The following is a 14,699-nucleotide window of genomic DNA, read 5'->3' as shown; positions in this document are numbered from 1 at the left end:
CGCATTTTTGTCCATATTAATATTACGCCTTCTAAAGTAAGATTCTCTTGTACATAACTCTTACATCAGTTATATGATATAACTATTACAGTGATTCTTCAATTAAAATACTGTTGAAGATAAACTGTATCGTTTTATATAAATAATATGATAAATACTGATTAAGTGAAAGATTGAGGCGTACATGTATTTTAGCGCATTTTTTGTTGTTTTTAATGTGCTTCATATATGTATATAAGATTAGAAAAAAATATGTTTTTAAATTTAATTGTCAAATTAAATAAATTCAAAATTGAATTCTAAAAAATTCTAAGGAAAATATAAATTTATTACTTGCAATTTTTTAATATAAAATTCAATGTTCGAAAGAGATATGTATTGGAAATTACGAAAGAATGCAAAATCTTAATTAATAAATATTCAAATATGTGTGTAGCCAAGATTTATATATTCCTTAGGGTATATTCAATTTTTGATTTTATGACTAAAATTAATTACTACTAATCTTAGATGAAAATACAGAGAAAAAAATTTAAAGATTCCTAAATTTAGAAAAGCACAAACTTATGAATTAAAGAGTTTGTTTATAAATTTCAAGTCTAAGCAATCTTCAGATCATTCACGACCTTCCATTCATTTTCCGAGCAAGCTTCGTGCGATTCTCATTTATTCCTTCTCACGTTCCACATTCGGTGTTGCTAAATTCCATAAACAATTTTATTCTAAATCGTTCTTAATTTAAAGACATCTCTTCGCAAATATCTTGGCTATAAAAGAAAAATAAGCTCAGACTTATTTTCAAATTATTTTTATCATAAATCTCTTAGATTAGATTAAAATCCAAGCTTAATTTTTTTTTATTTTTATGGTTACCCCTTTCAACTGATCTCTTTATTACATTCTGAAATGCTTAACTTTGTTTTATAAAGATGTTCCAAATCTGCGAAAAGTTGTCATATAAGTTTCAAATCTTTCGCTGTTAATCCTAGAACCCTAATTATTTCTAATAATAGCAAATATAATTTTTTAAATGTGTTATTTTGTATTTTGATACATACGTATTATATGAATAACATTTATTGAAACTGAATTAATTTTTTAAATTATGTTTGCAATATAAATGCCTAATTGTTTTATATAAATAAAAATGATTAGACTTTTATATTAAGGTTCCAGGATTTATATTGTAATTTACTTAAACACTCGTTCGATAATAGTAGTCATAGGCATCAACAGTATTGCTTCTTGGTTTAACGAAATCACGAAGAGTCTGGTCCGCAATAATATCGAACGTACGCTATCGTCAAGAATAAATATGATCAATATAAAATAAAACAAAAAGTTTATTGAAATTGTCGAAAGATTTTCATATCAATTTCAATCTATTCTACCATCATAAATTAATTATCCAATTTTATAGAGTTTTTCGTGAGAAAAGGAACGAAGTTTAACTTCAATAATTGAAATAAGGAGAATTAATAAAATCTTCTCATCACTATTCTTTGTTATTTTAATATTCACTATTCTTACATTATTTGTTTACTAAATAAATTAAAATTCTTTTTTATTCCACAAGTATAACAACTTATTTCTCACGATATATATATATATATATGTAGTTCAATACAGGATAAAATATAACAATGTCCACATTAAAACGTTAGACAAATTTTGATTTAAAATAATTTACACTTAAATTTTTTGAGTTACATGAAAAATTTAAATATTTATATAATATCATATTATAAAACTCTTGTAATAGTCTTATGCATTTCAAGAAAACAATAATATTAATACAATTATTAATATAATAACAATAAAAAGTATTTCAAAGTACAAAAGTATTACAAGAAACAACAGTACAAAGATCTTCAAATCAATGACACTTTAATTTGCGCACAAAATTCTATCATTAATATTTAATAAAGTTTTTTCAATTAAGAATAACAATTAAAAATGTTAATGTAACATTTTAATAATCTGAAACTAATTAATTTTAGAAAATTAATTTTGAAGCTATTTATTATTGAATAATATTTATCTTTTAAACAATTTTTTGAACAGTCATATCAAGAATTTAAAAGATTATGAATAAAATGATACCTCGTTAAATTTTTAATATTTAATTTAAAAGTGACTGATGAATCTGCAAGTAAAGAAAACATGATTGATTTTGAACGTCTTTGTAATTCTTGCGACAGCGATAATAACTCCTTCCCACAAACATCGCACAAGTTCGCTCGGACATGTTGGTACAACGAATCATTGCTATCTCGAATGGCAGTCGAAAATGCGGAGTTTTTTTAACGCTCTTCCTTTTTTATAATTCATTCACAATCGGCAAAGTTTTCTTTCTCTCTCTCTCTCTCTCTCTCTCTCTCTCTCTCACTCATTCTCCCTCTCGTTCTCTCTCTCTTTTTCTCTCTTTCATTTCCATGAATATTCCCTTAACACTCTCTTGTGTATAAAGCTAAAGTCTACCTACTTAACCACATATTTGTTAACTTCTTTCTTAATAATGTATCTTGCTTAACGCCTAACTTTTCTAACCACAAATATCCTCGAACTATCACGTTTCTTTTAAAGTAAATACTTTAGAAAAAAAAAATCGAAGACAATGATTCTTGCTTCGAATATAAGAAAAGTAGCTTTCAAGTTGCAAATAATAAGAAGAAATAACCAGACGAACATATTTAACATAAATCACCTGTCGACATAAGTTATTTCGTAAGTCAAAACATATTAAATTCACGAAATGCTTGAACATATCGTTGTTATTCCAGAATGAATTTTTAAAGGAAACACGATAATTCGAAGATAATCTGTATGCAATGATCATCGTCGTCATCACTTCTCGCGATGTGAGCGATCGTAATAGTAATCGATTAACGTTAAGTTATCATTATTACTTTATAATGCGTTGTGTCGTTGTCTCTGAATAGCCAAGTCGGTATTCACGAATTTCCCGGTGTTCCTCGAGTCGTGCGTTATAAATCACTCATCTGAATAACAATCATTTCGCAAATAATGTTCTTCAATATAAGATTACTATTTAACACAGCCCAATTACAAAAAGGAAAACAATTTCAAGACAATTGAATTTTTTAAAAGCTAAAGAATTCTCGAGTCCAAGAATTCGAGGATCTATATGAATCCTATAAGGATGACGCGAATATCTAATAGTTCAACAATCTACACTTTCAAAGGTGTAAGAATCCACAGACCCAAGAATTCACAATTAATTTGCAAATTAATGTGTGTTATCTATCAGGATCTATATATATATATCTAATCATCTACAATTCTTAGAATTTATATCTAAGGCTTTCTCTATAATCTAAAGGACACCTAGGAACTTTTTTGTAAATATAAACGTCTCGAGGAAGTGAGAAATCCGCCCGCGCGTATTATAATTTTTCTTTTTTATCGTATTCGCTCTCGGTTGCGGTTTTACGATAAAACCATCATTGTAAAAACGATAACGAGTTAAGATGTAGATCGAGATGTCCCTAAAAATTTTTATGTACATGGAAAAAACATAACATCTGTCGCCTTGATCCTCAAAATTTTCGGCGCTATTTGGGCTTAACGAGATCATTCCTTTGTTTAGGAATTATTACTGTTTTTCTACCCTTTCAATAGTTTCCTTGATTATCAAGTAGTCAAGCAGGATCGATACTAGTTACACGAAGAAGATGGAGGAACGGAAATTGAATTTGCGGTTTAGAAAACTCGAATCTTCGTAGATATTGAAATTTGAAATTTGTTCGAAAGAGTCACTTTCCCCATAGAATAATTAAATTATTCAATTTTGTCGATCGAGCTAATATCGATCACAGTTTATTTATCATTAAAATTTATGACATTAAGATTAAATTCCAGAATCTTGAAATTCATTTTAAGATACAAATCGTTATAATGAAAATCTTTAACACGGATACAACATGAATTAATTTATTCGAATTTCTTTGCCGTTCCATTTTTCTCCTCCCTACATATTATTTTCAGACCGACCGATCACATTTGAGATTTATCCGTTCTATTGTCAATCCATGATTGACGTCGAATATTTTTTAAATTTAATATTGAAAAAAATTGATCGAGCGATTAACAAGATGTGGTCTACGATCGGTGAAGAGGAGTTAATTCGTGACTTCAACGACACTTCTTGACTGCTGAAGTTAAACACGATTTGTATTTAGCCTAAATACAATGTAGAAAATTTGAATATCACCATATAACGTAAATAGACAAGCACAGAATGTAGCAGCTGTATTATATTCTTTTTTCTTTTTTTTTTTTGTAGAAAGAAATACACCCGCTTCGTTCTGTTACTTGCCTATGATCTTGATTATATATATAAACCGTAATTTAGATTATTCTATGTCTACAACTACTCACAGATACTAATAAACGTTTGTACTAAATACAATATATCATTAACCAAATTTCTCGTATGATCTACATAATCAATCTGTGTCTATGTGTTCCCTCGAAGTGCGATAGTCGCGAAGTGAGACAAAAACTAACTTCGCTTCACGGTAGATCAGCCGATAGATCGATCGGTATTAGATAAACATTCGATACACCGGGGCACGAAATGTGTCCCTGGTATTATTTCGAGAGCGGTTATTCCTCATGTGAAAATCTATAAAACACAAATTATCGCGCCTTTCTTCTTCTTTGACATATATGTATATGTATCACGTGCCACGTGCCACGCGAAATTGGCTTAGGGTGGCTGAAGGGAAAGAGAGCGAAACTGATAGATTTTTAATGAAAAATTATGCACTTATCGCAAGTACATGTTGCACAGCACGCATATAGGAGACAAACGTAAAAATGATTTGAGCAAGTCCGAGAGCATTTTAGAGATACAAGTATGACCATGAAAAAGACTTGTGTTTTTTTTTCTAAAAGTGCTAGTAACTAGTAAAACAATAAAAAAGCAAACAAATAGAAACAATTATTATGTTTAAATTAATAAGATACTTTTAAACATATAAATAAAGCATCAAGAATTGTATTAGGAAGTATTATAGAGATAGATAGAAATTTAAAATAAAACATACGGTAATAGTAGTTATGTGCGTTTAATAAAAATTTTGCTATAAAGATTTAAAGAGCTAAATTTTAATAAAGTAAAGAAACTTAATATGTATATATATAATTTATTAAAAAGATATATGTTTCAAATTAAAAAAAAACAAACGATACTTTAAAGATCAAACAGTTCGATTGAATTTTAAATTAACAAAAACTATATGTCGTTTTAAAAAATTTTATATATATTTTAACATAATAATTTCTAAATTTCTAATGTTTTCAATATGAGCGTTTTTCTTAGTCTTTACGTTCTCAATTCATAATAGTAGTTATAACTGTATATGGGATAAAAATAATAGTTCCAATTTAAAATGAGGCGGTAAATGAAGAGAAATTTGAGATATTAACGTGATCAAATGCATCAAAATTATAGATATTTTTTCATTTTCGCTGTTAATCGTACATTAAGCTGTCGTACGGAAAATTCCTCGAGTTGTAGAAACTTTCCGACGATCTTTTCTTATTAGCGACATGGCAACGAGCATTATTATCCCTAAACAATATAATTTATAATTTAATTATAAATTCTACTCTTTATAATAACTTAGTTATAAATATTTTTTATCTTATTGATTCTATAATTATTTTATTTCTAATTTTTTATTTTACAGAAGAAAACTAACAAGGAAATATTAATAACATTTTTGTTAGTAATGATCGAAAGTATAAATAATAAATATCAATAATAAATATCAATACATAATAATAAAATATAATAGTCAATACAAGTATAATAATATAAATATAATGAAACAATAATAGTAATTGCAATATCAGTATATATTCTGATATATTTTGATAATTATGCAATTAAAATATTTGTTTAATAAAAAATCATGAAATAACAATTTCTTATACTGTTTAGGGTTAATGTTGATTATTAAGAAACAACAACGACACACGACATTAGCAGTAACATCGGCATCAGCGATAATATCGAATATTCGATGTTTTTTGGCTTTACATGCCATTACATTTTGCTTCATATTTTCTTCTACTATTTAACTACATAGATTAAATATAGAATAGAGAAGTAGGGTGCAACGTAACGTATATACACGTTACACGTAAGTAATTACAATGTATATAAGTGACACTACGGAAAAATTACAGAGACAGAGCTAAATATCCGATCAAGAGATCTTATCTCCATTGGAATTCAGAGAAAGAGCACATCATTTTTTTATTAAACAGCGAAGTTTCGATGCAAGTGAGATATTTTCATTTTCAAGATACTATTTCTTAGCAATCATTTTAAAGTTATGGAGTAATATTGATCTGTATTTCTTTTTCTTCTAGAATTTTATAAACTTTATTTTTGTCTTGTGACATAAATGTAATTTTATTTATTTGATAAGTTGGTCATTAATTTATAATCTCTTAAAAAGAGTTGAATAATACAATTGGTTTTTAACTTTTGTCAAGAGCGGGAATAGTATCTTGAAGATGAAAACAACTTGATTGCTTCGAAGGAAAGATGATAAATGCACCAATCAATTTCACAGAATTAAACGTAGCAAATTTGATGTAAAAAGTTTGAATTTTCTGACAATTAGTATAAATTTACCATTAGTATAAATTTACTAATAGTATAAATTTACTATTAGTAGTGTTAAGTTTAATGGCATATAAAATAATGGTAACTAAATAACTAATAATACATGAATCATCGATTTCAACCTATTATAAAATATGTTAATCCAATAAAGTAAAGTTTCTATTTATTTGTAATGACATTATTCACAATAGTCTGATATGCGTCAGATATATTTCTTTAAAATTAAAATGAATCCCGAAAGTAACAAAGCAAACCACATCATAAGGAAAAAAGGGCTATAGAGAGAAATTAACATTCCCAAATAGCATGTACTTGATACATTTGCATTAATCTGAAATTCAGATAAGCGCAAGTACGATAATTAATCGATGCATTTCATTCAGCTTAACCTTCGTGTCCTTTGAATAACAAGAACAACATTGTTACAACGAAGAATGCATGCATTTTACATACAACATTTTTACTAATATAGGAATCAGAAATTATAAATGGAGAACATTTAACAATTTTTTAAATAATACCATTTTTTAATTAATATTAACTAGAATCTTTTTCATATTTTCCTCGTTGAAAGTGAACAAGTCCCTTTTTCATATATCATGTTTTTCATTTTCTTATTTTTATTATAATATTTAAATTTATTATGTATAATTATAAATATTATAAAATTTTATAATGCAGAGAAATTTTAATTTCTCAAAAATTAAAAATCAATACGTACAGTTTAAAAATTGTAAAATTGAATAATAAAGTTAAATTTAAAAAAAAAATAGATAGAAAGAGACTTGTTAATTTTGACATTAACATTGATTCCTATATATTTAAACGTGCTACGTAGAGACACATCAAAAGTTACAGCAGCTAATAGAAAGATTAGTACAAAGATTAATGTAGAATCATTACAGTTATAAGACAATAAGACGCGATAAGTGAGACGAGAAAAAGCGATTAAGCAAAATATTTTACGTCACTGTTAATTGCTGCATTTTAAGTGACCATTATAATAAAGTAGACCAGGATAATGTTTCAGTCATGATAAACCTGTCTACTTCTTGCTAAAGGAGTTAAATTATTAGATATCAATGTTTTTAATTATAATCCGCTTTAGATTAAAGTTTGTTCCGAAGAACATTCCTGGTCCTTTAAGTGTGTTGTCATTATTTTTTGTACAAGCGAGAGCATTAGTCTCAATATTCGAAGATTTACTAATATCCAAATATTAGAAGTTTTCAATATCTGCAATATTAGATAGCAAAATGTTATAATAATTATCAAATACAATTAAATAAATTATTGTTTAATTTATTGAATCTAAATATTTTAACATTTCTATGTTTTTGAATTCTGAGAACCACTTACATAACTTTAAAATTCTCTTGATTGTATATCTACAATAAAAAGAATATAAGGAATGATAGTTAAAATATTATGTAAGATATTATGTGTTTCATATTAACATAAAATAGTCTTATAAAATAATTTTATTAATTTTGATACATGAAAATGTTAATGCTCGCTCTTGCACAGATTTTAATTTGTGAATATACTTGACTTACACACCTACAACAGATAAATACTGCGTGTATTGAAAATTATACGAGAAAATGTATGCATATATCTTCAGTAAATCGATTTATATTCAGTAATTGACTTCGAGTATAACATCGCTTTGGATATAATTTGAACGGCGGGGTACATCGCGAGGATGTTCGAAGAGTATGTCAATGTCCTAATTAAAAACTCATAACTACGAAACTATGGTAACTCGAAAAATTAAATCAAATGTTATCTTGTTTATCGTTTTTTGTAAATATAAATGTAAAGAAAATATCTATTTCTAAAATATTAGCAAGTCAGTATGTAGATTCAGAATTATAATTCTGAATCTATATATTCTGTAAAGTTTTCTGGAAAAGTTAAAATCTTTTTTTATAATTTATCTAGTGTCATTAATTTGTTATGTCGATAATGAAATAGAAATCTCTAAAACTTTTGTTTGCAGTTATGAGAATTAATTAGGATGATAAACGCGTAAGATGATTTACAGAAAAGAGCGTAAATTTCGACCGGATCTTCGAAAATAACCTCGTCGTTCATTTATCTTCTTAATTCTGATAACAAAATATATATGTATGTATATATTTGTGTGTATGTATTTATATATATATTTTCTCCTTTGATTATATTAATTCATATCCTAAAATTAAGAAATTGACGATAAGTATTTTTAAAATGAATTTTATAATGCAATACTAATGCAAGAAATATTGTTAAAATAATTACAAAACTAAAAATAAAATATTTTTGTTGTAATAATTCTATAATAATAAATTTATAACAATTATTAGTATAAATATTTCAATTTTAAATAATGTTAATGCCAGAGAGTAATATTATGAAAATAAAATTGTAAATAGAATTAATAGAATAATTAAAATAATAGAACTTTAATTTATAATTGTTATTTATTTTGTATGTTTTATACAACAGATTTTAATCTTTATATACTTCTCATAATTTTTGCGAATGAATAAAATATAATATGTCAAAAACCATCTGTGAGCGAAGCACATGATGAGTTCAACTTTGAAATTGTATTAGAGATGTTTCGATATTGATTACACCTTTCATGACTAAGTGTGGAACGAATTACCCGTTACAGGGTAATTTTCGAAGATCTTCAGCCAGACAGACAGTTACACGAGAGCAATAAGCTGCATGACGAAGATCAGCCAGCGACATTGACAAAAAAGATACGGCAAGCGGAGTAGAAGTTTGACATGCATGGGCACATCGATAGGTAGATAAAAGATTAAACATTGAGAGAGTACATTTTAAAAACATATTGTAAAAAATAACTTTATGTTTCTTTCGCATCCTTGATATATTAGTCGATCGTCTCCTTGATTCTTGTGAGTGAATCGTTGGAGATTTAGTTGTCGGACGAGATCATTTTTTTCTGCGTAACTCCATAGAAGAACGCAAAGACAATTATAGTAGTGAACATCATAGATATACGATGTCTATAAAGTAATGGTCCAAATTGATAAGTTACATAAAATATACTAAACTGAGAAAAAATATCAGTCGTAGTAGTCGCTTTCGCTAATCAGTAACGTATAATACTTTCTATATGTTATATTTTAAAAGTGATAAGTTTGCGATTTCTTGTGATTGAGATTTTTCTATTTGACTTAACAAGTTCTTTTTAACATATTAATTTGAACCATTATCTTTTTAAAAATTCTATACAAATATAGAGAATTTAGTCTAGTGAAAATAAGAATATAGTAAAGATTTAATTTTGTATGAATAATAATCGTATGAAATGAAATTTATAGAGAAAACTGGATTTATTCTACGATCCCATATACGCAACTAATTTGTAATATATATTCATCCGATTCACAAAATTAATATATATCTTAGCATTTTATACAAATAAATATCTATATTAAATAAATATAATAATAAAATAAATTAATCGATAAGACAGAAATATATAAAATAAAAAATATATAATTAATAAGTAATTTTTTATATATTATATTTAAAAATATATTATATTATAAGATAAATTATGTTATCTGATTAAAATTTGTACAATAACTATAGCAAAACTGCAGTAATTAAAATAAATACAAAATTTTGTATACATAAATATTTATAAAAATTTAATATAACAAAATTTTCTATAAAAGAATGTAATGTAATTTCAAAATCTGATCGATTTTAATTTGTCATAAACATAAAATATAACACAATTGCTCAACACCATCCACTAAGTACATATTCAATTTTTTAAAGAATAATTTATTTTCGTATTTTTAATTTATGATTTTTTTCAATTATACTTCTCTATTAAAACGCGATCTTGAAAATCATAAATCAATTTACTAGTGAAATTTTAAATCTATGAAAATCCTTATCTATCTGACAAGCAAGATCGAAAGGAGAACGAGGATAAGTCAAATGCTGAAAGAAAAGTTTTTGGTTTGTTTTTCGTAAGCAAACAGCTGCAGAGTCGCATCGGATGGTGGAGTTTCTTGCTCTGAAAACCGAGAGAGAGAGAGAGAGAGAGAGAGAGAGAGAGAGAGAGAGAGAGAGAGAGGTAGGGAAAGAAAGAAGGGAAATAGCAGAGAAAGAAAGATTCGAACTGAAAAGGGCGAAACCGAGAAGAAGAAAAAGAAAGGAAGGATGTCAGCGATTTTTGCAGAACTTTCGGTCGTCGCTGAACTTAGCAAACTTCAAAGACGGTTCTGCTCTTTCCACGAATTGCGGAAGAAAATTTGTGGTTTTTTTTTACGGTAAAAACGTGACATAAATGCAGCTAGCAAAACGCTCTGTTTACATTTACTAAATATTGCTATTTGTTCGACAGGATGAGCGGTGTCGTAAGTCCTTTTAGATTCGCGGGCGCGTGGATAGTATTAATAATATTTGTGTAAATTTATTGTGGAGAAATAAAAAAATACATATAATACTAAAATTTACAAATATGTAATAAATATAATTTGATTCATTATGTGTATATTTTTATTATTTATTTATTGTTTTATTTTTATATTTAAATATACTTTATTAATTTTTAAGACCGAATTATTTAGAGGACATGATAAAATAAAAATTCCATAAATACATAAAATTTATTTTTAAATGATTTTAAAAAGAATTTTATTATGGATTTTAACGGCCCCGAACTTTGTTTAAAAAACATTCTTACGCATAATTTTAATGAAGTTACATACAACAATTTTCAAGGTATTTGCAAAATAAGCAAAATAGCACTGATGATATTTTCTGTGCAATATTGTTACGAAAAGCTGCAAAAATTTTATTCCCTGAAAAGTGAAATGGATATTAAAAATGTAAAGAATAATAATAGTAAAGATGAATTAAAGTGCATTTTATAAAACCGAAAATGTTTGCTTAGAATTTTGATTTAAAAACTCTAGAAATTGGAAATTTTGTCGTGATAAGAGGAACAGTAGTTCAGTTTGTAAACCGTAAAATTAACTGCAGTGAAAGGAATAGGACTAAAGATGAATTTAAAAGAAAGACAGAAAGTGAACAGGTTTTAAGAAGTGATATTTCTAGAGAATAATAATTTCATGATTATTTAATTATGAACCGATAGAAAGAGAGTGACATCCAATTGAGCCGTAATTATTTTTCCATGCACACTAACTTTTTTAAACTTCAGTCTTTCATACTTTGAAATCCAATTTATTAGACAAAAACTTATTTAAATAATCAAATAAAATATTTTTATTTTTAATTTTAAGTCGTAACAAAAATATATTAAAAATTTGTTCCAAGATATTAAACTTGTAAGGTAAAAAAAACTATCAAAGCTTTTTAGTAGAGAAAATTAGAAAAATATTTGTGAAATTAAAAACAAAGCAATTTGATAAATAAAATTAGTTTTAAAAACCAAGCATATATAAATAATATAATATTAAAATATTTTATCGTTAGATTATTTTGACCTCACTCTGTCAGCGATATAATTAATTTATCACTTTATTATCAATTTCTTATTTATCTTTTTTACGAAATGAATGTGTTACTAATTCATTTTTTATTATTACCTAGCGATTCAAGGGTTAGGATTACAGCATATATATAAATTTAACATATTCAAATAACAAAAATACATTTCATCCTCTGGCTTCCGTACAAAAATGGTTCTACAATATATTAAATGTCTTTTTCCCTCTCACTTTTTATCTGTGCTTTTATTTTTTATGGCATACCAATTTTCATATATATGTGTATATTATAGATAATTTAAAAATTATATGTGAAATAGTCTATATAAAAATAGACTTACATTAGTTAGAACAAAACAAATATTAAATTTTTTACTTGTTTTCAAAATTAACATAATAATAATATTTAAAAAGTCTTAAAAATTTAATAACAAAGAAAATTTAAAATTTGTTTCGAAATATAAAAATATATTTAAATATCTTAATAGTAACAAATAAAACAGATAATAAACTTCTAATAAATAAGCAAATAATATATTTAGATTTAACACAATAATTTTGAAATAGCAATATATTTATTTAAATAATAAATTATTTTTTATAATGTAAAATTTTCATAATGCTAGATAAAAAATACTTAATAATATAGAGTGAGTTTATTAATAATTTAAAAAATTTAGAAAAAACAACACAAAAGGCTAATCTAATTATTTCATTAACTCATATTGATCTCTCCTTTTTTTCTATATATTTTCTAAGTTTAATAGAATGTTTATATTGATGTTTTGCGTGTAGATGTGTATTATATTTTTCATTATTGAACTATTTGTCTTTCTAATTAGTAGTCTCATTTAATTTTATATAAATGGCAGAGCGAGGACTAGAATTAACATTTCGTGATAATTTTGCCGTTACGCTCTACGTGTTCACCTTTAAGTACAAATTTTTAATAATAATAGCGTTACTAATAATAACGATAACAATAATAATAAGAAACTCTCACCTCTGTTTTCTCTCTCGTTTCTCTCCTTAATAGTACGTTAAAGCAGTCATCAAACGAATTTCTATCAACTACATAACTCAGCTCTACATTTGTTATTATTTTGTTCATTATCCGAAAAATCTTTTCTAAAAACTTAACGCGCTAACGTACGTTTCTTTTTTTGACTTCTTTCATCTTTTTTCTTTATTTACGTTTATATATATATGCATATATACATATACATATACGTATATTATAAATATATATTTATATATATAAACTTTATTATTTGTAACGAGCGAGAGAAGCTAAATATATCCCGCCCTGTACTTTGAGTTTTCGAGCATGTAATATCTGTAAGTGTATATTTATTATGTCTCGAGAGTCGTATGCTGCGCGACCAGATAGCGCGGAATTATGTATAATTAAATTTTTATTTCTAAGATATGAGATTAGCGTTCAACTATAAAACATCGACTGCTAGCGAAGAATTAAAATATATCAGTAATACGATAAAGAAATTTTTTCGTTAGCAAATATTATATTATCATCTTCATTCTCCTATCACAACTATTTCCGTTAATTTTAGATAAGGTTCGATCAGATTAATAGATTTAAACTATTTATAATTTATTATCAACAAATTATCAATTTAAACGCGTGAATGTATTTATCTCTAATATGTTTGTTGCACGTTTTGTCTACTCAATGCATTATATTTCACTTGTATAAATGAAAAGACAAAATGTAACGTTGTTGTGAAGCTGTAATGAATACAGTAGTAGATAGTATTTATATAATAATAGTGATATAATTGTGTGTGTATATGTATGTGTAATAACGGTATTAGATATAAACTGGATGTTACCTACAAATAGTGAAAATCAGTATGATTGTTAAGCACCGGCCATATAAGATAGTTAATAGATTTAATCGGTGACAGAATTAGATCATTTTTTTAAGATTGTTGCTTCTTAAATTTTATCAACAGTTTCACTCTCGAATATTTGCTCATTGATTTTAATTTTTTTTTTATAACTTTAAAGACTGTAATTTTGTATTTTTCTCTTATATAATTAGTTTCTTATTATAATTTTGCATTTTTGAGACAAACTTTTAGTTAAATTACTAAGTTTATTATGCACAATGTTACAACTTGCCTTTTATGTCATGATTAGAAAAGTTTATATAGCTAGCAACCCATAGTTTTACAGTCAAAAGCAGCAACATTTAAAATAAGAAGAGTTTATGAATGTGATAGAAAAAGACAGTAATTAAAATAAAGTTAGTTAGACTGTGTCTACTAAGTGCAGCAATATAAAGCATAGTACAGTTTCTGTACTACGACGTATTCATTGGAGCTGTTAATTGACCACCTAATAGGGAAGTTTCGAGGTCTATATTTGAATATTCAACTGCTTCCAAAGTTTCCCATTTGATAACCGATTACATCTAACCGACTTGCACACAGGCCGCAACAATATAATTGCATACTCAGCAAGAAACTGGTCACCTTTTTTGCGTGCTACAAATCTTTTATTTCCAGAAAAATAAATAAGCT

This window comes from Cyphomyrmex costatus, unplaced genomic scaffold (assembly GCF_001594065.2).
Source record: "Cyphomyrmex costatus isolate MS0001 unplaced genomic scaffold, Ccosl1.0 scaffold1053, whole genome shotgun sequence".
In the NCBI taxonomy this organism is placed as follows: Eukaryota; Metazoa; Arthropoda; class Insecta; order Hymenoptera; family Formicidae; genus Cyphomyrmex; species Cyphomyrmex costatus.
Note: the sequence above shows the minus strand (reverse complement) of the source record.